Here is a 7947-nt window from a genome sequence, read left to right as displayed (position 1 = left end):
CAGAAAGGTGGAAAGAACACCTGGGGAACTATGCCGACTGGATAGCCTTTCAGGCGGCCGTCCGGCCTCAGGACCAGGTGGACATTACTAGAACTGCCCTTCGCAAAACCCTTCAACAGCCTATTGACATAACTAAGGTTTTAGAATACCGACCGAAACAGTGTGAGGACGGCCCAGACTTTTGAGACCGTTTCTGTTTACTTTATGGTACCTATGCAGGGGACAATGCCTACAACAGAGGCAATGCCTCCCCCCAGTTTAGCACCCTCCTATTACAATGTATTCCTGAGGGAGTGGCGTCAGCTAACCGCACTAACAACATGAACTGGCCTGACCACACACGAGAAGCCATGAAGAGGGCCCTAGTCCACTTCTGGTGTAATGGGCGCGATTCAAAAGCCACAAAGGTAAAACAGGAAATGGTCCAGAGACCCCCTCGGCCCCAACCTCCCTACTCTGACAATGCGGGCTATCAAATGGAGTGGCAATTTTGCGTTCCAGAAGGGGTTGACCGGTCCGGTAAAGGATACCCACTGTACCCCAACGACTTAAGAGCCCCAGTGTACTGGCCCCCTTGGGGGCCACCACCAGCACCCTCTCATAATTACCTAGGACCCAGGGGACCCCAACAACCCGCACCAGTGAGCGCCAGGCCGACAGGATGCTACCTTTGTGGGGCACCCGACCATTGATGGAGGGACTGCCCCCACTACCGTCATCGGCAGACGAGACCTCCCAGTAGACGACAACCTTTTTCAACCAACAACCCGTTTTCTGCCTGACTAGCCGTGGAGAGTAGCCTTTCAATGTACCCTGCCCTCACCGATAACCCAGACAATGAACCCATTGTCAATTTCTTAGTTGAAGGAAAGCCGATTCCCTTCATGATGGTCACGGGAGCAAATACTTCGACACTCGAAGCCCCTTGTATTGCCCAGCATGATTTTAAACTGTCCACTGCTTCAGTTCCATTGAGCGGGCTGGAGGGACAGGAAAGATCCTACCCCTTAATGGAACCCTTGCAAGTTAAATTTGAAGATCGGGAATGCCTGATCCAGTTTGCGGTAACCACAAACCTGGGGGTTACCCTAGCCGGGAGGGACCTGTTCTGCTCCCTCCGACTCAAAATGCAATGCCTGGATGAAGGTATTACCATTACTGGTCCTAAAACACATAGGATCCTCTGGATTCACCAGCCTCCTCAGTGGTGGACGGTGAACTTCACGAGCAGCGATTTTGACCCACCCTTGAAAACCACTGACCCGCACGTGACGCTAGCTTATGACCCCACCGGGGACTCAAGAGAGCTAGAAGGGTTGTATGCTCCTCTCCTGGGTGGCATGGTGACTGTCACTATTTTAGGGGAAGTAGTGGGAAAGGAGGGGGCAGCACTTCTGGTCCAAGTGCCTAATGAATTGTGGAATCAGTCAGGCTTGATGTCCCCTCACATAACCATGTCAGTTAATGAGGGACATAAACCGAAGGAACTGGCATTCCTAGCCCACCGGCTTGAGGTGCAGGCAGACAAAACCCTTTTCGGGGTTCCTCAGGCTCTGCCAGAGGGGACCCTGACTTATTACCTCGTCCCTTTCTCAGTGACGGGCTGTTTACACCATCAACAGCCCCATCGACTCCCTTCGGATGAGCCCACCCCCGATTCATGGGCTGCATAGAAGTCCGAGGTAGGGTACACCCCAGTGACCCCAGTCCAGATCCGTGTAAGACCGGGAACAGAACTGCCTTCCATCCCACAGTATCCCCTTCAGAGAGAGGCAGTCAACGGAATAACCCAGTTAACAGATTCGTTCTGCAAACAGGGCATCCTGGTTCCTTGCCAATCACCTTGTAACACCCCCATTTTACCCGTCCCCAAACCCGGATGGACAGAGTGGCGCCTTGTACAAGACCTCCGTAAGGTCAATGAGATAGTAGAGCTACTACATCCCGTGGTCCCGAATCCAGCTACGATTCTCAGCAGTATCCCTGCCGACTCTTGCGTTTTTACCATTGTGGATTTGCAGCATGCATTTTTCGCAATTCCTCTCTCTCCCAACTCGCAGTACCTGTTTGCTTTCACCTTCCAATGTCAGCAATATACTTGAGCGCACCTCCCGCAAGGTTTTATACACTCCCCGACTATTTTTTCCCAAGTTTTACATCAACAACTCCAAGGGTTGCACCTTTCTGATAAATCCACCGTTGTCCAGTATGTAGATGACCTTTTACTAGCAAGCCCCTCAGAGCCCGCCAACATCACAGACACGAATAGACTACTTAACGTGCTCCACTTTTGGGGATATGTAATACCTCCACAGAAAGTAAAATGAACCCAGCGTCAGGTGAAATTTCTGGGCACCCTCTTAAGTTCTACTGAGTGGCAGCTCACTCCCGAATGCATTGCACCCATCATTGCCACCCCACCGCTGCTACCCCAAAGGGTATGCGCGCCTTCTTAGGGTTAGTAAATTTCTGCAGACAGTGGCTACCTAACGTGGTGCTCCTTACTAAGCACCTCACACCCCTGGCCTCAAGCCAGTCTGTGGGACCCTTTGAACTTACCAAGGAACAAAGGGAGGCCTTTGATAGCCTCAAACAGGCCCTTGCCAGCTCCCCAGCTGTGGGACGCCCTTTGTATGATCGCCCATTTCAGATCTTCGCGAATGTCCTAGAGGACTGCGCTACAACCATCCTTACTCAAACCCATGGGGATAGGAAAAGACCGGTGGCATACTACTCCACTCGGCTGGAACCAGTTGCAAGGGGACTTCCACCATGCTCACAAATGCTTCCAGCCATTTATTCCCTAGTAACAGCAGCCTCCAATATAACCTTGCAACAGGCAGTGGTGGTTTATTCCACCCATACTGTAACGGCACTCCTAACCTCTCACCAGATGCAACACCTTACCCAGGCCCACTTAAACAGATACGAGGTAGCACTCCTGAATAACCTACTCCTCACTTTTGCTTACTGTACGACCATTAATCCTGCCACCTTCCTAGAGGCCCCACCTGAGGATCTTGCGGACCCACCTCATGACTGTCTAATGCGTAACCACTTTTTAACTGCACCCCGTCCGGACCTTTCAGATAAGGCCATCTAGTCAGCCGACTTAAACCTGTACGTCAACGGTAGTTCCTACATTTCTGAACAGGGCACCCGCCTTTGTGGCTATGCCGTGGTAAATGACTCCTAGAGTGTGGAATCTGCATCTCTGCAGCCCCCAGTCTCTGCCCAAAAAGCAGAACTCTTTGCCCTGACCCGAGCTTACATTTTAGCCACGGACAAAGTAGCTAACATCTTCACTGACTCCCGCTATGCTTTTGGAGCTGCCCATGATTTTGGCCAACTCTGGGCACATGGGGTATTTCTGACCTCTACAGGTAGCCCCATACAGAATGCGACTTATGTAAAGAACCTCCTCCAGGCCATCCTCCTCCCTAACAACTTGGCCATCACTAAATGCTCTGCTCACCTTTCAGATGCCTCCCCAGTAACAGGGCAGATACAGAAGCGAAATTGGCAGCACGCCAGGGGTCTAAAATCATTTCCACTGTGGAAAAACAAGCAGTTGTTTGCAAGCCAAAGATAGCAATGCCGGGCACCCCAGACATGGTCACTGTGTAGCACTTACAGGGGGACGCCCCTGACTCAGAAAAACAAATGTGGAAGGTGCAAGGGTGTATGCACTCTGCGTCACATGACCTCTGGGTTACTCCAGTTGGTCAAATACGTATACCTGATGCTTTGTTATCAATGCTTATTGACTGCCTACATTCTGACACCCACCTTGGCAAGGAGGGAATGCGTAACATCTTATTATGTACCTGGTGGCACCCCAGATTGGATGAAGCAGCACAAGGCAAAATACGGTCGTGTTTGATATGCCAACAAACCAACACTGGGAAAGGGGTGAAGTGCACCCCAGGCAAAACCCCCTCGCCAGGTGGTCCTTTTGAATGTATACAACTCGACTTTATTGAATTACCGCGTGTACATTGTTACAAGTACTGTCTCATTATTGTTGATGCATTTAGTAGATGGATTGAAGCTTTTTCAACCACCAACAATAAGGCCTCAACGGTGGTAAAGTTATTGCTTACAGAGGTTATACCAAGGTTTGGGGTACCCCGACGGATAAGTTCTGACAATGGCCCCCACTTCATAGGGAAAATAAATAAGGAATTGTGCGAGGCACTGCATATAGAACAGCAGTCAGTCAGCGGGTATAGTAGAACGACCTTACAGCACCCTGAAGAATAAACTAACCAAATTAGTGTCAGAGACAGGTCTAAACTGATTGAAGGTTCTCCCCTTAGCATTATACCATATGAGAATCACCCCCCACTCGGCCACCGGGGTATCGGCTGCCAAAATCGTCTATGGGCGTCCAGGAAGAACCCCATGGGACGCCGACACCCAACCCCCCACACAGGTTGACCTTAATATCATGGGGGATGAACTACAAAGGTATTTCAGACAACTTACATCCTCTTTAAAGTTTCTTCATTCACAGGTGGAGAGTGCCTTTAAACCACCTGAAGGGCAGAACACGGAATTGCCTGACCTGGAAATCGGAGACTCGGTACTGATACGAGATTGGGAGCACCCTAAACTGGGACCTTGGTGGAAAGGCCCCTTCCAGATGCTACTCCAAACACCGACAGCCATGAAGGTACAGGGCCAGGAATGCTGGATTCATCTGAGTGACTGTAAACAACGACCACCGGAGGAAAGATAATACTTCTTAAATTCGGACTCCTTACCATTACCAGTGCTCTTGTGTGGGCATTAGAGGATAATTTGTTTTACAAAATACATATGCAGCTACATGGGAATCGCACCGTTTGTTACCCCTTGGCAGAGTCAGTGGAAGACCTTTTTGTAGCCACACCAAGCTGGAGCCCCAGGGCCCTCTTAAAGTACGAATTTTCAAAAACAAAGTGTGTTGGGCAGACAAGAACTTACAGGAGGGGGCTGCCGGGTAAATGCTCGCAAGAAACAGGACCTGGTAGTACAACCCACCACCAGTCCTTCTCCCACTGCTTCACCGGCAACGGGTGGGGTTGTGGGCTAGCAATTGTACAGCATATGATAGCATGTGCCACCACTACCTGTACGGAGAGGAATTACAGGTTTAAGGGGGGATGGTTTAGCTGTGAGTGCGCTGCCACCAGGTGTGTTACGTTACTTGCAGGAGAGCAATGGGTTTGTGGGGAAGGGAACGGGACCCATGTGAGATTGTCTAATGTCTCTTTAGAATGGCTAACCAGGGAGAATTACCTGAGGGAGCATGGGAGAGATGTTGCTGGGATGTCTTGGTATTCTCAAATGCCCAGTCCATGGCAATCGGGTAATGTAACCTGCTACCAGGCTAAGGAAGGGCATGTTTTCCTCTTTAATGGCACTTACACCACAGCCACCCCCACTCTGCCATCCTGGTTTGCAATGGGAACGATCGGGCCGGTCACGGTCCCCTGTCCCCAGAAGGCTCATGTCCGATGAAGACTTGTGGTGCAGTCAGTTAGTGAGGAGTTCTGTGAGGATTGGAGGGATCCTATGTCATTGGGATCTCCCTTAGCATTGTTAGGCCATGGATTCCTGAGTACTCTCTCGCTGGGGGGTTCAGCAGGAACTATAGCCACAAAAAATCAGAACTACCTTTTTTGTGGACTGTCTGCACTGGGAAACAGTACTATGGAGGGCCTGAAGGCAGTGAACCGGGAACTGGCAGAGCTTCGACTTTATGCCCAGCAGACCCGGTATGCTGTGGACTACCAGTTGGCTCAGAAAGGAGGAGTATGTGCCATAGTTGGGGACAAATGTATCACCAATGTGAGAGACGAGTCCTACAACATCTCCCATGTCATTTAGGACATTCAGACGCAAGTAGATAGCTTTAGACAGGGATTTACAGGAGGGACAAGTTGGTTGGGGTGGCTACTAGGAGGGTCGTGGGCATCATACCTGCTGCATGGAGCTGTGGGACTAATCGTGATTATAATAGTACGCTGTGTGGTGCTGGCCTGTCTAAATACCTGTTGCAAGGTCCTTATCAATAAGCTCTCAGCCCCGTTCTCAACGCTGCTCTAGTTTATCATGAAATGATAAAAAGGAGGGAATGAGGAAATGAAGGGTTAAGAATTGCAACCATACCTATAACTGGTAAACAAAAAATATACATATAGGCATCTATATTTCTCTAGCAAGGACTAGCAAGCTGCTGACCCACTAGTTAAGATGTAATGTTAAGTATATCAGACGGTGGCAATACTGGGTGTAATTAACATCGAGGTGGAGGCTTGGTCTGAACAATGAAGGGTGATACCTGCCTTTGAATGCCTTGATTATAACTCAATTATACTAAGACAAGAGGTGTGATAGCTGTCTCGGGATCTCTATAGCTTGACCGAAACTCGTGGCGCCGTTTGCATGGGATGTGCGTGACAATTCCTGTATAAATGTCTGTCTGCTCTTTGTGCAGGGAGAACTCAGGAAGCAACTCTTAGTGAGTGCTGAAGAGAATTCTCCTAGCGGTGCACTGCTAATAAAGGTATTTGTTCGAATCGACCTCGTGGCACTGTGTTACCTACAGCGGACAGAAGGGGAAAATTAATTTCAAGACGACAGTTCAGAACTCACACCAACTTCTGACACCACGCTATGTTTGTTCTTCATCGCAAGACAAACTTGGCGTGGGTTTAACATCTGAACATTTATTAAAACAAAACAACAGGCTGCAACAGACAGGCTGGCTGCTTTTCCTGTTCTTTTCAGCCACTTCCTGTTAACCCCCATTTCACCCTTTGCATTGCCTGCTGGAAACTGTAGTTCTTTATTATAACTACATAATAACACATAACAACACAGATAGGATGTTTCCATCAGTGGGAAAGTCTCGGATCCGAGGGCACAGCCTCAGAATAAAGGGGCGTCCCTTTAAAACTGAGATGAGGAGGAACTTCTTCAGCCAGAGGGCGGTGAATCTGTGGAATTCATTGCCATAGAGGGCTGTGGAGGCCAAGTCATTGGTTGCATTGACAGCCAAGGTTGACAAGTTCTTGATTGGGGAGGGGGTTGGGGGTTACGGTGAGAAGGCAGGAGAATAGGGTCCAGACAGAAAATGAGCCATGATTGAATGGGGAAGCAGTCTTGATGGGCCAAATGGCCTAATTCAACTCTTCATTCCTCACTTCTGGTTCCAACTGTCACACATCAGCCTCATGTTGTAAACTGCCCCACACCTGATCCAACTGCCTTCCCCCCACCCCATGTTTCCTCCTACCAGCCGATTTCACCACTGCCCACTCCGATCCTGGCTCCATCTGCCCATCATCTCATTCCATCCCTCCATGGTCCACCCCACCCATCGCCCTCCACCACCCCCTCCATCTCGACATGCCAACCATCTTCCCTCCACACTCTCCGCCCTGATCAGGGGCTCGACCTCAAATGTCAACCCTCCCCTTCCTCTGCATGGATCCTGCTTGACCTGCTCAGTTCTTCCAGCAGTTGGTCTTGTGATTCAGACCCTTCATGTTACAGAGGGGCAGCAGGACATTCACTCCCAGACCACTCAGCTGTTCCTGCATGTCAGCCAATTCCATTTCCAACCCACGTCCACCATCCACACCCCACTGTCCCATTGCTACCTGTGGCCCCCAGCTCAGGGGTTGGAGCCCTGCCCTTGTGAATAAGCTCAAATGTCAATGGGGCTGCTCCCTGTGAGTTCCCTGGAACAAACCTCGATCACATTTCCCAACCGATGGAACTTTTGCTTCTTCTGACTGTTAAAATGCCTTGGAGGTCTGTGTACATTGATTCTGTAAAGGTCTTGGGCAGTTACAGAGGTCAAACGGCAAGGCTGAGGGACTACACTCCATGTCTCAGGGACTCTGCTTCAGCGATCCAAAGCCCTGGTCTGCCTATCCCAGAAGCACAGGGAGC

Source organism: Pristis pectinata, chromosome 15 (genome assembly GCF_009764475.1).
Source record: "Pristis pectinata isolate sPriPec2 chromosome 15, sPriPec2.1.pri, whole genome shotgun sequence".
Lineage (NCBI taxonomy): Eukaryota > Metazoa > Chordata > Chondrichthyes > Rhinopristiformes > Pristidae > Pristis > Pristis pectinata.
The sequence above is the reverse complement of the archived record's forward strand: the minus strand, read 5'-3'. Positions refer to the sequence as shown.